General features: G+C 42.1%; 1 non-coding gene across 1 annotated transcript; it reads left to right on the top strand.

The window, feature by feature from the left end:
- Window positions 1-4,475: 4,475 nt before the first annotated feature.
- On the top strand, window positions 4,476-4,599 carry LOC147706339 (U6atac minor spliceosomal RNA). Its single transcript, XR_015298745.1, has one exon. It is a non-coding gene; the product is annotated as a U6atac minor spliceosomal RNA (small nuclear RNA).
- Window positions 4,600-24,601: the final 20,002 nt, after the last annotated feature.

Raw genomic sequence — 24,601 nt, 5'->3', positions numbered from 1 at the left:
GAGCCGTAGGGGCAGACATGGGCCCCATGTACACTGTGTACTGGAACCAAGCTATACCTGGCTGACGAACCCTAGCTAGGGTGTAACTGGTCTAAGGATACTTGTGTCTGTTCAGAGAGCGCCTGACATGGCGGATCAGGTTGGACTGTTCCAATAGGAGCATGGTCAAGACTGATTTGCATATGGTCAGGTCCAACCTGAGGGGGAATGGTGTACAAAATATCGATGGATTAAGATTCAGCCATAGGGATTACCAGTGGCAGAAATTACTTCCAGCATTCCATCCACCACTTTTTTGTATACTTTATTGTGTCGCCATAAGTAGGTGGGGTATATCAAGATGTGGGTCCTGTGCACACTGTGTCACTGGAACCTAGCTCTACCTGGACGATGAGACCTAACTAGGGTGCAACCGGTCCTGGGTTGCTTGTGTTCTGGTTCGGGGAGGACCTGCTTTGGCAGTTCAGGCTGGACTGTTCCAATTTGAGCAGGGTCAAGACTGATTTGCATATGACTGGTGTGCAAAATAATGATGGACTGGGATGCAGCTCCAAGTAATTACCAGTGACTGAGAATACTGAAAGTATTCCATCCATCACTTTTTTCTATATTATTGTATTCAATAGAGCATGACACCTTTCTATGGAATTTTGAGAGACATAAGCCTTCTGGTCAAAATCCTTACATGGGGGATCCGGTGCACACAGACCATGCAGATGCTTGCGTGTCTGGGGAAGAGTCAGTGACATGCCAGGCCTATGCCGAGCAGCTTTCATTTTCAAGATATTATGTGCCTATTTTCTTGTTTGGCGGAAAGCCGTATAAGTGGTCAACAAAAATCAATGCAAATTGAAGGTTTCTTATGAAAATGTCACTGAAAAACGAAACTATTTATTAATAACTCACAGGAGAATAATTGCAATATCACAACTAAGTACCAATGATTTTCTTCAATATAAAATTCCTCCTATTTCATTTTGAACTGACATTTATTGAAGTTATTAAATTAAACATTAAACATACTTTCCCAAAATTATAATGGTTTTACACCTACGTGCTTAATATTATCACTGCTTCAGTATTATCCTGTCGATTAATCAACAAATCTGTTGCTTCTATATTAGAAAAAAGCAACAAGTTAAAGTGCTTAGAATGGGGATTTGGGGGGGGGGCGGCCGACCAGCGGGAGGCCTGCCACCCCCGGGGAGTTTTGGGGCCGGGGGAGGGGGGGGTAGAGCCAGCACCGTACGTGGGCTGGTTTTGGGCTACTTGGTAGCCTTGGGCTGGGGTGGGCTGGTTTTGGGCTGGCCCCTTTATATCCGGACATCTTGAGTCACAGGCCACCATTTTAGAAAGAAGGTGGCTGGTGACACAGCAGCCGGGCGGGGTGTGGCGGAGGTAATTGATTTGTGAATGATTTGCGGGCGTACAGTTACTGCATGATAATTGTGCGTCTATTGAGGATGCGTGCGTTCATGGAATGGTGACATTCGGCGGGGATAATGTGCTTGTCCGTTGGAGGCGCAATAAGCGCGATTGTTACGCTAGTACGGTAATGGTGGTGGAGCGATAAGCAAGATTGTTACGCTAGTACAGCACTTGTTGGTGCAGTGGTATGGCGGATTTGTATTTGGGGGGCGCATGAGAGGTTTGGGTTTTGAGGCGTCGTGTTCGTGGGGGGGGACGGGGTGGTGATGTTTGTAGCCGGGGTGTGCGGTGAATGGGGGGCCTCTGGGGGTGTCGGTCTTACGGGTGGCCCTCCCCGCCCCTTTTCGGGAGACGCGGTGGGTCAGGTCGGTGGCGGTGGAATGGAGGAGACGCTGGGGGGCTAGGCCGCGGTTACGTCTATTATAGGATTTCAAAAGAATTGATGTGTTTTGCCCAAACAGATCCTTAACTCAGAAGGTGCGGCGACCACACGTGCCCTATTGCTGGAAACGGTTCCTAACACCTTATGTTTTACGGAGGCTTTCGTTACATATTTATTAGTAGGTCATAAAGAACTGCCGCGTTTACTATATGCCTTCACTCTTCGGATGCCAGTGTACGTGACGTAGGGTTATGAAGCGGCATGTCGGGTGAGAAGCTCGGTGAGAAGCTCGGTTAGATTTACACGGGCGGGCGGTCGTGGGGGGGAGGGCGTGGAGGGGGGTGCCCCCGAGGGGGAGGTGAGCACGGTGGGGCCCTCGCGAGTCTTCGTCTCTGCGGGCGGGGGGGCAGGGGTTGAGAGCCCGGGGGGATGGTGGGGCTGGCGGGGGAGTGTTCTGCGGCGAGTGTGCGACGGGGGGGAGGAGGGGGTTGAGGGGAGGGGTGAGGGGCGAGTGGGGGGGCGGGAGGGCCTGGGTGGGGTGCCTTCGAGTGGGGGGGTGTCCAGCGGGGAACGGAGGTTGGGCTGGGGCGGGGGGAGGGGTTTTGGAGGCACGGCGAGCGGGAGGGGGGGTTCGGCGGGGAGTTGGGGGCTTTCGGGGGCGGGAGTGGGGGGGTTTGTTCCCCGGCGTGCTGGACCACACCTCTTGTTTTGGGCATGGACGCTGAGGTAGGCGCTCGGGAGAGCAGCTTGCGGCTCCACTCGACCGAGGGGATGGGCCGGCTCTGCCTGGTACGGGCGGTCGTGCTCCCACGAGGGACCATTCTTGGACGCGCCCCGCCACTCCCACCCGAAGGGTCAGGACAGCCGCCGGGGGTTGGGGAGGAAGGCGTGAGCTGTTGAACAGTGCGGATTAATATTTATGTATTTATGCATTTGATAATAAGTACAGACCGGATACAGGAGCATTACCAATGAATGAATTGCTTAAGCAAGGTTACAGTACATGAGGCATAAGTGACAAGTTTTAAAGGGGGTGATGAGTGTGTTTAACAGAAGTTCTTGATATCCTTAGGCTGAATCCTTACTCATGTAATCAGAGTCAAAAGTCCAAATTATGTAGAAAAATTGCTTTTTATTAATTTAGATAAAACCATGAACAGCCGACACATGTTTCGCCCCCTATGGCGATTTGCGCCGGGGCTTTTTCAAGGCTGTAAGAGATCAAAAATACATCTGTGAGCAAATTAGCCAACCAACACGGCATGAGAGCAAAATCAAGGGACCCATGCTTCCGGCTCAACCTCTCTCTCTCTGGGTTAAAAGTGGCAGCAAGACATTTCCATAGAGAACGCGAAAGCGGAGAACACCGAGCGGGCGTGGTCCTAGCGAAATTATGACATAGAGGGGGTGTCCCTTGCGATTATAGACCACTTACTTGTAAGGGTGTAATCCCCAAGTCACGTCGTGTCCGTCCGCTCGGTGTTCTCCGCTTTCGCGTTCTCTATGGAAATGTCTTAAGGCCACTTTTAACCCGGAGAGAGAGAGGTTGACCCGGAAGCATGGGTCCCTTGATTTTGCTCTCATGCGGTGTTGGTTGGCTAATTTGCTCACAGATGTATTTTTGATCTCTTACAGCCTTGAAAAAGCCCCGGCGCAAATCGCCATAGGGGGCGAAACACGTGTCGGCTGTTCATGGTTTTATCTAAATTAATAAAAAGCAATTTTTCTACATAATTTGGACTTTTGACTCTGATTACATGAGTAAGGATTCAGCCTAAGGATATCAAGAACTTCTGTTAAACACACTCATCACCCCCTTTAAAACTTTATTGTCACAAAACTCATGAGGTCCAGAGGTTTTTGAGTGTGTTTTCTTGAATAACAAAACGTGAAAACTGATATGGACTTGGCATTTCCTGTGGACCACTCTCCTTCCCTAGAAGCATAAGTGACAAGTGTGTGCAAACAAAATACAAGGAGAGCGGCATGTGTGTGGGTTACAACAGCGATGTGCTAGTAGAGGTAATCAAGAGTGAGAGTTACGGGGCGTGGTGGCCCCGTGGGAGTATTAGAATCGAACAGATGTAGGAGGTGGACAACGGGGTGTTACACTGGACACGTGGCGTGGGCAGGTTAATAAGAGCCCCGATCACGGGTGCGGAGTAGTACTGCAATGATGGCAGTCGCATGGACCACGCATGCCCACTGGAACAGCATTTGCATAGTGGGAGGGACAAGGAATTTTCTATACAAAAGGGTCTGCCTGCAGGTAAAAGTGGGGCATGATTTAATTTTGGAAGGGCCTGGAGGGTGGCGAACGTTGAGGGCAGTTTGGAAAGCCGGGGAGGAGTTGGTTGGGTCGCTAGATAGCGGGGGAAGAGGAGTGGGAGGTTTGGGGGGTGGGGTGAATTGCAGTAGTCCAGTCGGGGTGAGGACCAGCGATGGGACCAGGGTGTTGAGGTCGTGCTGTGGGAATAAGCGATAGAGCCCACTAAGAGGGCGCAGTGGGTGTTGAGCAGGCTTGGCAATTGTGGTAATGGGGTGGGTAGATTGGGTAGTGTGACGTTTAGGCCCCAGGGTTATGCGCTGGCGACAGGGTTGGGTGTGTCGTTTCATAGATTCAGCTGGTCCATCCATGATTGCATCAGTGGAGGAGACAGTAAGGGTGTTGTATGACAGGAGAGAAGGTTAGCACTCCCCTTGACGAGGATGGAAGAGGTCCTAGTGGCCTTTACAACACATATACGGTGAAGGCGCTGCCACTTACTTCGGGGCATCTAACCATGTTTGGACGAGTTATCTATTTATGTATGTGATTTTATATAGCGCAGACGCTACCCGAAGGTGTCTGGGCGCTTCCCAATGGGACCAGTAATGATACACGAGGTAACAGTTACAAGTGGACAAATTACGAAAGAGGACTTTGGGTTACATGGGTCAAAGGGGCCAATAGTGAGCAACCAAAATACATGAGGTAGCAATCGGGCATCACAGGAGAACAAAGGGGTCTGTGTGCAGGTTACAAAACGTACAAAGTACCAGTAGAGGTATAATACGGCGATAAGTGGCGGACACTCAGGCACAAGAACAGGTGGTGGCACGCGGGCAAGTCCCTGAGCAAACAAACTGGGAAGGGTAGCAAACTGTTTGTTACAAGCGGAAAGTGGAAGGATGGGCCCAATGCTGGGCAGGAGGCCATGGGCCATTGGAACTGGTGGAGGAGTCTGAGGAGGAAGGGGAGATGCGGAAAGGGGGTGAGGCCATGAGGTAATTGAAATATGTGAAGGATTCGGAGGAGGAGGGGGAGATGCGGAAAGGGGGGGTGCAAAGTAACGGTGTTGGTAGTGTGTTTTAGTTATGCCCACGGCAAGGAGCGCCGAGAGAGACGCCCCCCACCCCAGCCTCCGCTGGTTAGGCGGCGGGATCCAGTGGACGCCGGCCTTGACGCCAGGTAAGGATGGTGGCGGAGTAGGGGAGTGGTTTGAGTAATCGTCGGTTGGTGCGGATACCGGGGAGCCTGGGGGGGTGCCGTGGAATGGCACGGTATGGAGGGGGTGCCAGGGGGGGTGCGGGGAGAGGGGAAAAGGGGTCAAGGTTCGGGGCATAGGCTCGTCGCCGGTGAGGGTGGAGGAGTTGAGCCGTCAATGCGATCACAGGGCCAGCGCGGGGCAGGTGTGTAAGGAGGAGAGCGGGGCAGGGATGGGTTCCTCCCCTCTGTCGGTTTGAAGCCACACGGCTGGGTTTTGGGTTTTTCCCAACGGGGTTGGGCGCGGGAAGGAGCCCGGTCAGTCTCGGTTGTCCCAGCAGCGTGCGGGGTCGGGGGGGGTGTCAGTCGGTCAGTGACTTTGGCGGCAGAGCTCCCGGGGGAGTTGTATACAAGCAGGGACTTGGTGCGGAGGAGCCCGGCGGCGGTGGGTGAAGGTTTTTGGGCAAAGGGCGGGGTTAGGTCGGTGTCCGGGTGGCTTCGGAGCCGGCCGGGGGATCAAAGGTCGGTAGGAACCCGGTTTGACCAGGGGGCACTTGTGGGGGTCAATGGCATGGGGGTGTCGATTTCGCGTGCGCGTTTGGGCGTGTCAGTTCCGTGTTGCTGTGGGCTTTTTCCTGGTGGACAGGCTCTGGGACAGACGCACGATCTGGAGGACTTCTTGCTGGTGGGACGGCCGGGTTCAGCACACTGCCGGTGGTTGCTGGTCAGTTATGGGCCTCGTGGTTTGGCGGGGTCGCCCCTGGCATCAGAGAAGATGTACGGTCCCAGTACGGTGCTGTCCTTGTTTGGATAGAGCTCGACTCCGGGCCATGGAAGCACGCCTGCCAGAGGATGAGGGGGCGGCAAGGTTGGCATGGGGGGCGACAGCACGGCCCATGGGATGTTCAAATTTGGGTGCGCTGGGTGCGCCATTAGGTGAATTTTGCAGTGGGTTTTTCCTGGCGGACAGGCTCTGGGCGGTGACGCACTATTTGGTTGACTTCTTGCTGGTGGGACGGCCGGTTTTCGATGGACTGCCAGCGGAGCTGGACGGTTTTCCGGGCATGGTGGCTTACCTGGGAGTGCCCGGGCACCAGAGAAGACGCAAGTTCCCAGTTTAGGTGCTGTCATTCCTTTGTATAGAGCTCGACTCCGTGGCAATGGAAGCACGCCTGCCGTAGGCCAAGGGGATGGCAACGTCGTCATTTGGGTCTGACGCTGTCCGGTTTTGACGCAGCCGCATCCTCGGGTACGTTGTCGGTGGGGGGAGAAAAGGAGGATTGGCTTGGGACAGGCGTTCGGGGCATTTCCATGGTGTGCATATGAGTGGACACGGGAGGAATTGCGGCGGTCGGGTGCAGTGGGGGCAGTGGGATAGGCGGCTTCCGCAGGAGCGGGTCTTGCGTTTCGGGTTGTAGTTGATGGAGGGGGGCTTTCGGGGGGCGATTCGCCGTTGGCGGGGGAATGGGGGGACGTATGCGGTACAGGCGTTAGGGGTCCTGCGGCACACCCTATGGTATGGGTGAGGACCTGAAGATGTTATTGAGGTATTGCGTCGGAGTGGGGGCAGCAACGGAGGCGGCGCGTCAAGGTCGAAGAAGGCCTCGGGCCCTGGAGGTCGGACTGTTAGCAGGCAGCTGCGGGCTGCGGGGTGGGAAGTGAACATACGACATGAAGGACATTTCTCGCCTCTCACATGTGTGTCTTTTCAGGTGCAGGGGAGGGGCCAACTGCAGCGGCGCTGGAGAGTTATGTTGGGGCACACTCAGTTGTACAGCAGGCGGAAAGGGGGACTGGGTCAAGCAACGGAATCAGTGGTTGGAGTCGGATGACAGGTTTCATGGTCAGCGGCAAGGAAAAGGGGCATGAGCTGGCATGCGTTGGTGCAGGCTTTGTGTGCAGTGGAACAGGAGAGAGTGTGCCTGGCGTGGGCTTGGTACAGTGCAATGGGTTGGCGTTGGGTTAAACACTGAAGAGGGATCTGTTAGAGATACGGTGCAGGTAGGGGGGTGTCAGGTCATTTGGTTAGAGTTTGGTCACAGGTGGGTTGAAGGGGGGCGAGAGGCCAGCGGCCATAGATAGGACACGTAGGGAATTTTCAAGGAAGTGAAGGTTTCGGGGTAGATAGGATGTTGAGAGGATGTATCACCCAGAGCTGCAGCACGGGGCAGTGGATTTGCAGGGGGATGGGGTTTTCACCTGGAGTACGGAATGGAGTTATGTGCGACACTTGAGGGAGGCACTGGAGCGGGATAATGGGGTGCAGATGGCTGAAAGGGCAGGAGTCCTGGGGGGGGTTGAAAGCCGTTAGCACTCCTTTCGAGTGGCGGTTCTTCCTAATATATGGGGAAGTGTAGGAGATCGGTTGTTGGATTAGCGGGGGGTAGGTCAAGCATAATAAAGGATTTAGCCAGGTGGAGAGGCAAATTGACGTTTCTGCTAATTGTTTACTGTTTGTGGATTGGGGGAACCAGTTAGGGGAGGGGGTGGGGGGTTTTGTCAGGAAATTGCATATTTAGTGAGGTATAGTTTTGTACGGCGCAGGCCAAGGGTTTTCATTGTTTAAGGTGCACCTGCTTCCAATTAAGCGGCCTTTATCACACCTATTTTTGAGTCTCTGGTCGGTGCTTTTCCTCCCCCCCCCCTCTCCCCCTTTGGGCCCCAATGGGGATTTGGGGGGGAGCGGCCGACCAGCGGGAGGCCTGCCACCCCCGGGGAGTTTTGGGGCCGGGGGAGGGGGGGGGGGTAGAGCCAGCACCGTACGTGGGCTGGTTTTGGGCTACTTGGTAGCCTTGGGCTGGGGTTGGCTGGTTTTGGGCTGGCCCCTTTATATCCGGACATCTTGAGTCACAGGCCACCATTTTAGAAAGAAGGTGGCTGGTGACACAGCAGCCGAGCCGGGGTGTGGCGGAGGTAATTGATTTCCCACCCTCCCTGGGTTTTTGAGCAAGTTGATTGGGGGGGTTTTCAAGTACGGGGCCTGGGGACTGGAGGAGGGGTGATTGCTTTTCTTCAGGGTGTAGGTGGGGTTTTTTGTGGTGTGCGGTGGTTTTTGGAAGCAGTTTTCTTGGGGGCCAGGGCATCTAGTTTTGCTCAATGGTTGTGGGGTTGGTGGTGTCACTGGAGCAGGTGTGGGGTGAATTTTTGCCTTGGGGCGGTTCTTCCTAATATATGGGGGAAGTGTAGGAGATCGGTTGTTGGATTAGCGGGGGGTAGGTCAAGCATAATAAAGGATTTAGCCAGGTGGAGAGGCAAATTGACGTTTCTGCTAATTGTTTACTGTTTGTGGATTGGGGGAACCAGTTAGGGGAGGGGGTGGGGGGGTTTTGTCAGGAAATTGCATATTTAGTGAGGTTTAGTTTTGTACGGCGCAGGCCAAGGGTTTTCATTGTTTAAGGTGCACCTGCTTCCAATAAAGTGGCCTTTATCACACCTATTTTTGAGTCTCTGGTCGGTGCTTTCCCCCCCCCTCCTCCCCCTCTCCCCCTTTGAGCCCCAAATTTCGGCTGGGTTCAGCATTAGATACATCATGCATCTTAGCATCATTTTCACGTAGGTAGGTACACACCATCAGAAGGATAACTTTCGATGCGTCTTAATTTCAAGCAAAATTATAGTATCTGCATCAGCAAGATTTTTATGGGCACTGCTGTACTAAAATCGACACTTAAGATTTGGATGAAATGAAACTCCATTAAATCCGTACATGACAAAAAGCAGCAATGGTGTGTAACATTCTAGATAACTTCTGCCCTGTTCTGAAACCATTATGTTTCAAAATACAATTAAAAATCAAACTAGTTTTTCCTTTATCCTCTACTATATTCTTGAACTGAATGACTTGCGCCCAGATTCTAAAGCGGGCACTAGGCGTGCAAAAGTGCGAATTTTTGTTTCATGAAATTAATTTTCACTGCGAAAATGTATCATGAGTCCATGCGTCCTATTAAAAGCTCATGTGAGATACAAACCAGGGAACTGGTTTGAGGAAAAATACTACCTATGAGACAATTTCTGCTTGCACCAGCTTCCCACTGAAAAAAGTGCAAAATTGCGTAGAGATGAATTTTTCAACATAAAATTAGAAATTAATTTTATGAGCATAATAAAAAAAAATATACACGGGTTTAGTGGGAAACATATTAAATGCATCACAGTATATGCAGGGCTAAAACCTCTCTGTCAATTCAGGTAAAATACCTGTCTGAAAGTTGTTAATTTCATGTGGCCTCAGAGTTTCGTATCAAGGGAAATATGTTCACTAAAATCACAGCATTTTCAGAATTTGAATAATCACAAAATGACATTAATCTAATGTGAAATGTTATAGCCCATCAAAGCCAAAGCCACTAAACATTTGTTTATACAGAAAAGTACATTAAATTCAAGGCAAAAAGTTTAGACTGGTAAATAAATAGTCGACTATTTCTGTGGAGTTAGTTAGAGCAAAGAAGCAGTCCTCTTCACCAAAAGACAGCCTCAAAGTGTTTTTTATCGTGATTTCACCGACCCCAAGCCGCATAATAAAGTATTTTTTGCTTTCTATGTGGTACTGATGTGACCCAATGTGACATCACTACAAGGCCAGGGATACATTTAAATTCTGCCAGAGAAACTCTTATAATTTATTTCAAGAAATTCCCATTAGGCTTGCTACTCTAAACTCCCAAAATATGCCATTATGTGACTTCATATCATTATGTGTCATTTGCAGTACAAAGTTACTAAAATGCCCTGTTCGTGTTGACATTTTTGTGTGAATGCACTGGAACAACAGAATGCAAGCGACTGTTGTGCGTAGCGTTTTTATATATTTTCACTTTTCTAGTACAAAATGCATTCCTGCATCAAAAATTGATGCAAGGATACATTTCATGGTAAAATGTAGCGCAAAATGGCATATTTGCCGTTTGTGTAATTTCGAAGAATTTTGTAGATTCCTAAATACTGCTTGTCATGGCCTCATATACCCGACCTGTGCTGGTAAATGCCACCATGGGGTGAGTGAAAAGCCCTTTTACTCAATCGCCTAATGCACATCGGAAGACTGCTTTATTTAATGCTTAGCTCTACCTGTATGACTATATACAGTTCACTCCATCATTCTCACTTACCCTGTAATGCACGGATCACTGAAATATTATCAACGGTCACATTATCGACTTGCTAAAATATCGTTGAAAAATTATCGACGACAAAAATATCGACTTTCTATACTTATTACACCAACTACAAAAATATCGAGTCAAAAATATCGACTCTTTAGAATATCGAGAACATAAATATCGCCTTAATAAATATCGAATACAAATATATAGTTTTTCATGAAATTACCCCTAACACTACAAAAATATCGACTACTAAAATATAGACTACTAAACTATCGTTTACAAAAAAATATCGAGTTCATTTTTGTACCCTTTCATGTCTAAAATACCATATTAATCGTCAATAAAAGTCATTGGTCTATACAAAATACATTTTACATATAATACCTGTTACTTTTATAGCATTCCTATTTATCTACATTAGCTATACATTCTATTAAATGCATTCTATCATTTTAAAAATATTCTTTACATTTAACTAACATTTTCATTATTTATTTTAACTTACACATCTATTTTATTTAACAACTAACCTGCTTTAATGCGGAAATCACATACCACCATTCTCACATCAACAAACACACCAATTAACAAAACAAAAATTCAAACTAGCCTATACAATGCTTCATTTCATCCTACAACCAATCAAATCAAAGCACACAAAATACACATACTATAAAAGGGATACATGCATTCTACCATTTGTTGCTGCTAACTCTATAGAAAGAAGATGCCAACACTCTGAAGATTTTGTTCCTGAACAAACATCTTTAAAGATCCAGCTCACTAGCTAATTATTCAAGTAAGTTACAGTGCATTATTTAGAAATCTAAATTAGTAGTGTACTATTTTACTTATATCTCCTAACTCTTGCACTTATTTAATTTTTATCTCCTCCTACATTTCTGATAGAAACTACTCAAAAATAAATTCCTAATACATGCTCCTATTTCTTCACCTGGAAACTCAGATAGTAAGTATATATTAATGCTCTGTTATACACCAACTGCTGTTTTTAAACACTATTTCACAAGATTCATTCTTTATTTTAAATATTTTATTCACAGATATTCTGAGGTTTTCATATTTCAACACTACAAATGTATAAAACTACACTAATTAAACATGTAAATATATATGTTTTTGTTATTAAACACCCAATATTAAAAATGCTATTTTCTAAACAACATATCTTGCATATTACATCTTCCCTACAGATCCTATAAAAACATCCAACATCAACTATACCAAAAGCCAAGACTACCCTTGTAAAAAATGTAAGTATACTTGTAATTTGTCTAAAAGTTCCGAAAAAAACGCAAACTATGTTCTTAACACCATGTTATATATTTTATATTTCCTCTACAGATATTCTGAATACATCATACATCTATTCTACCTACAGCAAAGAAAAGTACTTATTTAGAAGTTAGTATACTTTTAAATATTTCCCATTTCCCAACGGTTCAAAATATTATTTATAATTATTTACATTTATTTATTCTATCTTCTCTACAGATCTGAACTTTACTACCTTGATGTACTCCACCAAATACTACAACTCAACTATTTAAACAAGTAAGTATATGTAATGTTTACATCAAATGTACTACTAAGCAAAATAGAAAACTGCTTTTTCCTAGGAAAAACGTTTGTTATGTGTAAACATTAACTTAGCATTTCTATATTTTCATACCAACAGTAAATAAAGAATTACATACAAGAAAATCCTTCAAAATACAGTTCTGCATTTGTGATTACTACTTTTAGTAACTGTAAGTATAAATACATCATTAATTATGTATGCACCACAAAGTGAAATATATGTTTTTTGATTTTGTTTCTTTCTACTCTTTCCTAGAACAAGTAAAACAAAATGACAGAAGGTGCAGAATTTGTTATGTCACAGAAAAATAAATTACTTTTATGTTATATGGGTTATGTTTATAATCAGGAAAGACAAAGTGGTAGAAAAGTTTTCTGGAAATGTACCAAATATTACTCAAACAAATGTTATGGGAGGGCTACTACTGAGGAAACTAATGTGTTATTTACCAGGGAACACAATCATCCCCCCAATGTCACGGAAATTGAAATAAGAGATGCTTTAGAAAGTATAAAAACTGCTAGCACACAAAGTGATAAACCAACAACACAAATCCTTAAAGAAGAACTGTTAAAAGTCCCAGCCCATGCTTCAGGTCAACTACCCTCTATTGACTTCCTTAAACGCACAATTGCACGCACTAAAATACTCACTAGCACAACCCAACCCAACCCTACTACTTTTGAGGAAATTATTATTTCACCAGAAATGTGCATCACACACAATAAAGACAAATTTATCCTTTTTGACAATGAAAGCAGTACAAACAGAATCATAATGATTGCAACTGCAAGTAATTTAAGAAAAATCCAACAGTGTCCCCAATGGATGATGGATGGAACATTTAAACCATGCCCAAAACCTTTTTATCAACTATATTCCATCCACGGTTTATACAATAACTATAACATCCCTTTCATTTACTGTTTGCTACCCAACAAATAGCAAAACACTTATACAGAAATATTAAATGTTCTCAAAACTGAAATCAATAATTATTTTCCACAACAAATAATTATTGATTTCGAATTAGCTATGATTAATAGCATTTTGAGAACATTTCCCCACACAGCAATCCAGGGTTGCTACTATCATGTCAATCAGAGCATATGGAGACATCTCCAGAAATCAACTTTAAGTATTCTATGCTCAACAGATAGCACCTTTGCCTATCAAATTAAAAAATTGATAGCACTGGCCTACGTTCCTGTTACCGATGTAGCGGAACACTACCATTTATTAATTGACAGCACATATTACAAGAGAAATGAAGATAAACTACCCCATTACTGGACTATTTCTAAGATACTTGGGTGGGAAGGTTGCACAGATCTGGACATCGACGCCAACCCAAATTCCAAATCCCTTGGTGGAATGTCTATCTTAGTACTTTAAACCAAGAGGCTAAAACAAACAACAGTGTAGAAGGGTGGCATAATGCTTTCCAAGCTACCACAAGCAGAGGCAAACCCACATTCCATAACCTACTAGAAGCTTTGAAAAAAGAACACAGCTATCAAGAACTAAGAATGGAACAATCTGTGACCCAAATTGGTCCAAAACTAACTAAACAAACTAAACAAATGTTCCGACTACTGCAAAGTCAAGTAACACTATATCCTACAACTAGAGGATTAGATTACCTGTCAATAATAGCAAAAAGCCTACTATAAAAATGTCTAAAAAATATACTAATGTCTTCTTACAATAATGGTAAATATAAAAATCATAAACATTTCTAAACAATTATAAATAATACATATTTGTTTAACAAACGTATCAAAATTTTGGACATTATTTCTGAACAAATATGCAATATTTATAATTACATCACACATACACATTACATAAAGATCGACATTTCCCACCCAATAAAAAAAGTACTTTAAATACTTACAATTTTTGTAGATGAAAAAGACGTAATCAAGCAAAATACAATCCATACAATCCATTCCAATGTAGGACAAGTCCAATATGGGAAACCCTCAAAAACCCGAAAATTAAGTAAAAAAGAAATAAACGCTCCAGGAAATCCCGAAAACAGTAGTGTGGACACTTTAGTATTTAAAGTGATATACACACAACTTTTAAAAAACGGTCACGCATATCAATGTATCAATCCAATACGAAAGCCTCCAAAAACCCGAAAAAAGTTAAAAAAAATGTAAAATCCGCTCCTGGCAAACACGAAAAATAGGAGATACATGTCAAAATATAATCATAATAAGTCATACATTAGTTTCTCCGGAAAAAAACATGCTTCCTTCCATGTAGTTTTCATGCGAGGAACCGGAACCTGTAAAAAACACATACATAACGAAACCCACCCACAAATAGCCCATAACATTTGTAAATACACTCACAATTAACATTAACCATGTAAGAAGACATTTCCTAACACTTAAAATAACACTAAAACTAAAACATACACGACGCATCTATAACGACGACATTTCACCTAAACGCTACATAAACAATTCATACATACACACAAAAACACTACACATTTCGAATATACCCTCAAACATTACCACTCAGTTATAAATTGTATGTAAAATTAACCTTAGCTCTCTCCACGTGAAGCAACTCCCAACCGCGAGCTTCTCCAGTCCTGAATGAAGCGCAATAACCTTACGCGGTAAAAAAGTAGTCCCCTTAAACCATTTTTGAAAAGGTATCATAGAAAAAACAATGTTATAGTTTAAAAATATAATACATACACATTGTTATTTTAACAAATTAATACACTAGACTCATTATAATTTAAACTGTTTAAAAAATATAAATATATTTAATATTATTTAATATATAGTAATTATTATATATTAATAATATTTAAAAATTATGTAACACTTGAAATAATATATGTAAATAATTTGTTATTGTGTACATTTATAGGAATAACTTTGTGTTTGTTTTTAACTAAACATTATAATTGTTTATGGTAATAATTAATAATAATAAATAATATAACTCATTTATTGTTATTAATATAAAAAATATAACCATTTAATATATAAACAATGCCCTGAAATAATGTATTTTTATTTCTCTGAATGTCTGTTTTTCTGAAAAGAAGAGATAAATGATTATGTTTAGTAATTAATAATAATAATAATAAATATATTTGTTATTATTTTTATTAATTATTACAAAATGTTTTATAATAATTTCTAAGTATTATAAAAGTATATAATTTCATAAATAATCTTTTGCCAATACCAGATATTATTATTAAACATATTGTTCCCCTATACTGTTATAAAGTTTACAACATAATATATTTATATGTTTCATTTAAAAACAACATTGTCTGAAATATGTACCAAAAAATGTCTTAATTTGTATTTCCATATCTTGAGCAAATATAATAATTGTCATGTTACTTTATAAAAATGTAAATGTAAAAAATATATATTTAATAATATTAATATATAATATTAACATTATTAAATATAAATGGAAGAAGCTGAAAAAAAACTGTTTTTTAATTTAATTCAATATAAATACTTGTTACTCAAAGTTAATGATGAAAATATCTTTTATTTACAGAATAAATGTTGTTAAATAATTTTGTGTGATAATTTACAACATGTACATAAATAATAATGTGTTATTCTGCGAATAGTACATTTCTAAATAATGTTAAGTTATTTTTGATTGTGATTGTATTGTAGTACACATTAAAAAATAAAAAATGTTTAATAAAGTTTTGTGAAAGCTTACATTTTGCATTATTTTGTAATATAATAACACAGTAATGTACAATTATATGCAAATGTGCTGGACACTGACCAATTAATATTTACTATTGCTACTCCAGTCCAGCTAATATAATGGAAGGTGCTGGACACTGACCAATAATTATTTACTATTCCTACTCCAGTCAAGCTAATATCAGGGAAGGTGCTGGACACTGACCAATGATTAATTACTATTCCTACTCCAGTCTAGCTAATATCAGGGAAGGTGCTAATACATATACATTTAAAATAAATTAAAAACTTAATAATGTAATGTAATATTTTTTTTTTTTATTTCATTTAATTGATTTAATTTAAATTTATTTTATATTTACCCTGTACGCTTGTACCCCAAAAACCCAAAACTGACCCTGAACCCTACAAATACCCCTTTACCCAAAAACTGAAAACTGACCCTGAACCCAAAAAATACCCCTTTACCCAAGAACTGAAAACTGACCCTGAACCCTAAAAATACCCCTTTACCCAAAAACTGAAAACTGACCCTGAACCCAAAAAATTCCCCTTTACCCAAGAACTGAAAACTGACCCTGAACCCTAAAAATACCCCTTTACCCAAAAACTGAAAACTGACCCTGAACCCTAAAAATACCCCTTAACCCAAAAACTGAAAACTGACCCTGAACCCTAAAAATACACTTTTACCCAAAAACTGAAAACTGACCCTGAACCCAAAAAATACCCCTTTACCCAAGAACTGAAAACTGACCCTGAACCCTAAAAATACCCCTTTGCCCAAAAACTAAAAACTGACCCTGAACCCAAAAAATACCCCTTTACCCAAGATCTGAAAACTGACCCTGAACCCTAAAAATACCCCTTTACCCAAAAACTGAAAACTGACCCTGAACCCTAAAAAGACTCCTTTACCCAAAAACTGAAAACTGACCCTGAACCCTAAAAACACCCCTTTACCCAAAAAATGAAAACTGACCTTGAACCCTAAAAATACCCCTTTACCCAAAAAATGAAAACTGACCCTGAACCCTAAAAATACCCCTTTACCCAAAAACTGAAAACTGACCCTGAACACAAAAAATACCCCTTTACCCAAAAACCCAAAACTGACCCTGAACCCTAAAAATACTCCTTTACACAAAATGATTTAATATTATTTAATTACCAATTAATTATTAATTAACAATAACAATAAAGTAAATATATTAGCACATTAGCTGTAATTAATTAAATTTAATAATTAATATTATTTTTTCCCAATCAATTAATTAACAATAACACAAAATTATATATAATAAAAAATTACTCTAATTATTGTAATTAACGAATTAAAATTAATTAATTACCAATTGTTTACTAATAAAAAATATCTAATTGTTTTATTAATTATTAACTAATTATTTTAATTAATTAAATTTTATAATTAATATTATTTTTTCCCAATTAAGTAATTAACAATAACACAAAATGATATATAATAAAAAGTTACTGTAATTAATGTAATTAACTAATTAAAATTATTAATTACCAATTAATTACTAATAAAAATATGTACAAAATTATATTAATTAATTAACTAATTAATATTAATTAATTACCAATTAATTATTAATTAAAAAATTTACAAACATATATTAATTAATTAGTTATTATTAAATTACTTCCCACCCTATTCCCCTATAAACCCACAACCCGCTCCTAAACATTAACTACAATTTATATTACTATTAATAATTTTTTTTTAACCTTTTTTCAACATATTCTCGATATTTTTTACTTTAACTATTTATCGATATTTTTTCTTGTCGATTTTTTTGAGTCGCTATTTTTGTAATCGATATTTTTTTATCATTATTTTATTCGATATTTTGACCAACGATATTTTTGTTATCGATATTTTATTATTGTCGATATTTTTAACTCGATATTTTGTCCATTCGATACTGTGGAGTCGATATTATGTCTAGTTACCGTAATTCACCCCCTCTTTCATATACACCTTGAATCTGGCCTTTTCAATCCAAATTGAGCGATACACGTGGCAGAGAAGCAGGGTAGTAAATCTCATAATATCATTTACAACACTTTGAAATATGAGACCTCATTTTGAGTTTGGCGGATTTAAGGTGAGGAGATACCTGGGCTGAAATCTGCAATTCTAGCCAGTATCTCCCATCCAAATCATCCTGGTACAGGTGTGTGTGCACAGAATGGGAATTGATCTGTGGATCAGGAATTACAAGGTGGCTCACTGGTTAGAGGAGGCAGACCTGGAAGCAGAGGTCAGCCCGGGACCAGGGTTCAATTCCTGGCTCGGCGGGGTCTTGAGTCCTAAAATGTCCATGGACTCGACAATTCTCACTCCAGTGCCTACTCGATTCACGGGTTCGCACTCTGTGACTCTGGGCAATAGCTTGCTTAATCTCCACAATGACCCCTTGCGGCGGGATACCTGGCTTTCACCTTGCGGATACCCTGCCGGGGTTATCTCACAGGGGAATACCAGGACGGGTTCCCTAAGCAAGCGCTTCACATTTACATTTAAGGTCCTTTCCTGAAGATGTTGCCCTATTACAAATATATTTCCCCTCAAATTTACCACTGGTGGTAACAGCGAGAGGGGTACGTTGGTTTGCTGTGTGGTTTGTGGTGGAAGTTAGCAGGGGTTCGCCACCAAGGCAGGCTTCCCTGTGCTGTTGGAGGGTGTTGGGTTGGATGCCAGCCTCTGGCCCCTGGGCTTTGCTCTGCCTAATGATTTTAAAAAGTAAATTTCCGCACCTGATAACGCTGGGCCAAATGGTCCCACACCCTAAAATTCCAGATGTAGATCAAGAGGCCATTCTGGGAAACACCACTTACAACATAACTTTTACAACGCACTACCTTTACAACAAAACTTTTACACCGCAACATCCATTACAACGCATGCCATTAAAACGCAACCATTACAACGCATGTCACTACAACGCATACCACTACAGCGCATGCCTTTACAACGCAGTCATTACAACGCATACCATTACAACACATACCTACACTATCCAACACTTACCCTACTGTTGCACCCCCTGGAGTTAGAATAGTAATTTGTACCCCTACACTATCCAATACTTATCCTACTGTTGCACCCCCTGGAGTTAGAATAGTAATTTTAACCCCTACACTATCCAACACTTACCCTAATGTTGCACCCCCTGGAGTTATCCAATACTTACCATATATGCAATGTAATGGTATGCGTTGTAATGGTATGCGTTGTGAATGTAGTATGCGTTGTAGTGGAATGCGTTGTAAAGGTAGTTTCAAAGATTTCGTTGCAATGGCATGCGTTGTAATGGAATGCATTGTAATGGATGTTGCGGTGTAAAAAATGCGTTGTAAAGGTATGCGTTGTAAAAGTATGCGTTGTAACGACATACATCCGGCCATTCTTATTCAGGCGACTTGTAATGGGACACATCATTCTGAAATAGCACCATACCGTGATGCCTTTTCCATCATAATCTTATAATATGCTGTCTGCTGTGCTAAACAGAATGTAATATGTCTTCTGTTTCCATTTATCCATTTTCTTGAACTGATCAGCAGGCCTTATATTACAGTGCGGGCCAGAATCAACTACCAGAAGATTCCCAATAACCATGACTATAACAGTAAGGGGCAAAGTCATTGTTGTTTTGCACATTTAACACAAAGGGGCATATTTACTAGAAAATGAAGCAGTGCGTCGTGCTGTGCCGAGCTGCATCATTAGGAAAGTGCAGAGATGCACAACATCCCTGTGCTGTCCTCTGAGCTGTCTCACAACTGGCTGCCTGATGCCAATGCAGGCACCCTTGCACCACTGTGCCTGTTTGTGCAGGAATGATTGTTTTTGTGCAGGAAGGTACACATTTCTGAACACAAAACAATAATTGATGCCGTTTTCCTACTTCTATGAGTGCCGCAGAGTGACTTTACGTAGCCCTGTGAATATGTGCCAGCACACTTCGCCTCCGGAGCTTCACAAAAGTGATGCTCCGGCGGCGTAAAAGTGCCCCTGGGGCATTGTAAGTATGCCTCCAAGTTACTTGATTACTCGTACGTTCTTGAGTCGGCAGCCACTTGCTTTCAGTTTCTTGTTGATGTTGGTGTATGTTTTGGAATGCAGGCTAGGAGACAAGTAGGGCCCGATTCACAGAACTAACTTAAGACAAAATCCTAAACTTACTACTTCCGGTATTCACAGAAGTTAGGATTTTGTCTTAAGTTTGTCTTAAGACAGACTTAAGACAGACTTAAGTTAGGATTTTGTCTTAAGTCTGTTTTAAGACAAAATCCAAACTTCTGTGAATACCAAAAGTAGTAAGTTTAGGATTTTGTCTTAAGTTAGTTCTGTGAATCGGCCCCGGACTGTTGGAGGGAAGATGGAGCCCTTACACTTCCTACCTGCCGTTGCTTTAATCTAAAGATCTAGCATGAAATAAAGCCCTTACTTGCTAACTGCGTGGCTCCAGAGTCTACTCTCTATCTGACATCCTTGGACAACACCTTTAGACATTCTGGGATTTATTTACAAGTCCCTTGCGCTTCAGGTGCATCACGTTTTATAAGGGGAAAAGTGATGCACCGGCGGCACAAGGGGCTTGTCAATAAACCCCTCTATGTATACTCTAGTCCCTTAGACATGGTTATCACCACCTGCATAGACGGTTCTCTGTGCAATCAATTGTTGAATACTTGTCTTGAAACAGATTTTTTAAATGTAATCTGTGTCTTCTCACATGTGAATTTCCGTAACATGTAGTAGCTATGTGTCTTCTCAAAGGTGTACCGTTCTCAAGATGTATTCCTGCTGTTCATTTCTTCATGCAGGCAATTGCTGCAGGGCCGTGCAAAGGTTTTTTTCATCAGCAAAATTCTGTGAAGTTTTCAAATTTTTTCCCTTCATGAGATTTTCAGAGTTTTACCATTTATATTTACTGTTGCAGGGCAAAGCTGTTCTGCACTTTCTTTGAACCCATGTTTGAAAATGTATGGAGTCTTTTTCTTTGCAAGTTTACCTTTCCCACAAGTTTGCTATGTGCAGACGCAAATGAGGGCAGAATTTATCTCTGTAAGTTTACTTTTTGCAAGGCCTTTCTATCTACAATTGTAGTATGAAGGAAATGAACACCCGGCCCCTCATTTAGACAATCGCGCTCAATTTAGTGCAGTTTCCACACAGTGAAAGTAATTTGACTACAAGTGTGTTTTCAGAGGCGCCTCGTGAGATTTAGAATGAAGCTCGAGGTAGGTCGCAGCTATGGTTAGAAGTTCTGTGTCTCCGTAAGCCTGCGTCGTGACGTCACACGTTTGTGCGTCAACACCATGCGAGACTGAGAAGAGTGGCACGTGCATGGTAAGATTGAATGTGTTCAAAAATACTCTGAGAATGAAATCGGTATTGAACTGGTAACAGAAGTTATGCAGTCAGGCTGAAAACTAACTCACAGGAATAGCTGAAGAGGAACATAGTCTAGTCAAATTACTTTAAAAATGGGCTAACCTAGAACTAATTGCAACACAATTACTCTGAGTGGATTCTTATTGAAACTTTTCCATAGAAAACAATGGTGAAAAGTCTACCACTCTATCATGACGCGTTAATCCAATATGGCTATCCATTATTTGAGATATAGGGTATAACTGTTTATATGCCCATGTGTGGTATCATTTTATATGTTTTTAGGGACGGGAAAGTAAAAAATAACATAAAAAATTGTTTCTGATGACCATAATATCAAATAATCGCGGAATATGTCAGATAGACAAAGTTTGTATAATTTTTTCATTGACTTATATGAGAAAGTGTGAAGGAACGTAAATATTACAATTAACTTTTGCAATACAAAGTTTGCTATTGTTTGTGTTTTGTTTTGTAGCTTTGTTGTTATTGTTTGTTGTTTTATTAATCAAAAATGTTTAATTTATGTGTTACAGGTTCTTGTGAGTTGCTGTGAGATACAGTGAAAATGGACGTAGAAAAGTGTTTCATTTGTGATGTGTGTCATTGTTTAACAATCTTCTTAATGGGGAGCTTTCTGTTGAGGATGTTACACATAATGCTGTTGTCGAAATTGCAACCAAACTGCTGAAGGCCAAATATGAACTTACATTTTACAGGACTTCTCGACTTTGGTTGCAATATTTGGAAATGGTCAACATCCTGAAACAATTCTTAAAAGCTGAAAGAACAGGAAATTGACATCTACATCTTGCAATGGTAAAGGAGATGCTACCTTTTTTTGCAGCATGTGGCCATAATTTATATGCCAGTTCTGCACGACTGTATTATGTGAGAATGGTTGAGCTTAAATTTGAAGCTCCTGATGTACACACAACATTACAAATAGTCTACATGTTGTCTAAAGAAGTGAAAGGTTTTGGGGTGGCATTTCCACTGATTTGGTAATTGAACAAGTTCTAATGAAGAATGTAAAAGGATTTAGCGGAATGACCCATGGAAAAGGTATGACAGAACAGCAGTAGCTTGTCTGGGTTATGTCACGCCCTATTTATGCCCATTTGAATGAATGCATGCAGGACTTTGCTTCAGTGAAGCATGCAGCAAGTGAGCGACATGTTACTATGACCAGTTCAAGAATTGAAAACCAATTTGATATTTTCCTTTGCCCAGAACCTAAGAAATCTTCCAAAATAATAACTGTTTATGATATTAGGAAATTAGCAAAAGCTTTAGGTAATGACGTCTGCTCTCATATCTTATTTGCTCACGCCGTATTAGGATGAGATACCACCTCCAAACCATTTGGATTAGGAAAAAGTGACTCCATAAAGTTGCTAAGAAAATCAGGCAGCTTCAAAGAAAGTGCTGCCGTATTCCAAATTTCGCAAAAATCAACAGAAGAAATGGAAAATGCTGGTCTGACTGCTATTATATCGTTGTATGGAGGAATAACAGGAGACAGCACACTCACAGAAATTGTATTGCAATTAGTTCTAGGTTCCACAACAAATTGACTAGTCTAACATGGGAGTGAATTAAAAGGAATACAGAGAGCAAACGCTTCAGTGCTTTGCCCAAAAAATCCTCAGGGTTGTCAGTTCCAAACAGCAGGTTACCAAGCAACGAAAAATCAAACTTACTGAGCCAGGACTGGACAATTTAGCCACTTTATTCATCAATGAATATGAGCAACCGTTTGGATGTGTGTGTCCAGCACTTTCTTGAACACATAGAACAGTAAATGGGGCAGGATGAAAGGCAGTCAATCCTGTTGTAGCAGTACCAAGGCTCAGGGAGGTTTGCTAGAAAAGATGGAGTAACCTCAAAAGGCATGTCACCATATGAAATGTCGTACAGCAGGGGGAGGATTGGCCAGTGTCCTGAAACAGGGATCCTCGGTGGAAAAGGTGCAAGCTGTGGTGGACATTGCATTAGTAGTGGGACTCTATGAAGCAGAGAAACAGGGGCAGAAGGTACAGGACAACAGTTCTCATGCACTTCATCACACTTACTCAATATAACAGACTCAATGAGATGCACAGCACATTTCTACTTGGTCCACTGGCATCAAGATGTAACATGCTGGGGAAACTACTTTTAAAACGGAGGCTGAACCACGCATGCCATTTTCCCGCAAGTGGAACCATGTTTGCTTTAGCCACGCTTATGCCTTAACCACGCATTTGGTGCATGGTCTAGATGCTGGGATGGGCGGGCACAGGAAGAGGAAGGATAGGGAGAGGACAAGTTCTGGTAAGTGGGGCTGGGGCTACATTTTAGAGGGGTGGGCTGGGCCGCACTGGGAACTGAAACCAGTCCTGGCAAACTGCTCGGCCAGCCCCCCTGAGGGGCTGAGGGGGTGCGTCCGAGCTGTTTGCAAGGACCGGTTTCAGCCGATTTTGTTACCGGGGGCCGATATTGCAGGTCCCCGGTAACAAAAAAGGCCCCCCCAGGGGTCCAAAACCGGCCACAACCCTGGTGGCCCACTAGGGAAACACCCGGTGCCCGCTACGGCAAGTCTGGCCCTGGGGGTAGTTTTTAAGGGTAGGGTTGTTTTTAGGGTTCGGGGAGTCTGGTAGTTTTCAGGGTTTGGGGGGTTGAGGTAGTATTTATGGCTTGTGGAGTTTGATGTAATGTTTAGGGCTCATGAGGGGGGTCGGGCTAGTGTTTAAGGCTCAAGGGTGTCAGGGTAGTTTTTATGGCTTGGGGGGGGGGGGGTTGGGTCGTTATTAGGGCTCAGGGGGATCAGGGTAGTGTTTATGGCTCTGGGGGTCCGGGTAGTTTTTAGGGATCGGTGAGTCGGGTAGGTTTTAGGGCTCAGGGCAGAGGGGATGGGGTGTGATCTTTACCACACATCATTTTACCAGTCATGCCTTTACCACGAAATTGAGTGGTAAAGGCATGCATGGATAAGGAATGCGTTGTTCATACGCATTCGATGTTAGGGCAGTGTTGTAGAGGCATGCATGGTTTAGCTTTGCCTGCCTCTGTCATACAACCAACATGCTGTTGCAGGTGACACTCAAAGAGAAAAGGAAGATGAGTTAGGAACAGAAGGAAAATTCCAGTAGGAAAGAAGGAGGCCCCAGTACCACTGAGAAATAAGGAACAAAAACACCTACCGCAGGGGCAGGTGTACACATTCCAAGCACTGACAAGGTGCTCATTCTGAGAAGTGAGGAAACACAGATTTGTGTGCAAGCAATAATCTGCTTCAGTGGTAAAGCCCACCTGCACTTTCCTTTGGTCACGATTCACCAGGAAAAAACTTGATGAAATGTTATCTAGAGAAAACGGGTGGATAAAAGGTTACATTCAGTGTACAGACCACTGGCCCTACACGTTATCCCTATTCGGACTTGCAGTACATGGAGTAAGTGTTATTTTTCTTACAATGTAAA

This window comes from Lissotriton vulgaris, chromosome 7, assembly GCF_964263255.1.
Source record: "Lissotriton vulgaris chromosome 7, aLisVul1.2, whole genome shotgun sequence".
NCBI lineage: Eukaryota > Metazoa > Chordata > Amphibia > Caudata > Salamandridae > Lissotriton > Lissotriton vulgaris.
The sequence above is the reverse complement of the archived record's forward strand: the minus strand, read 5'-3'. Positions and strand labels throughout refer to the sequence as shown.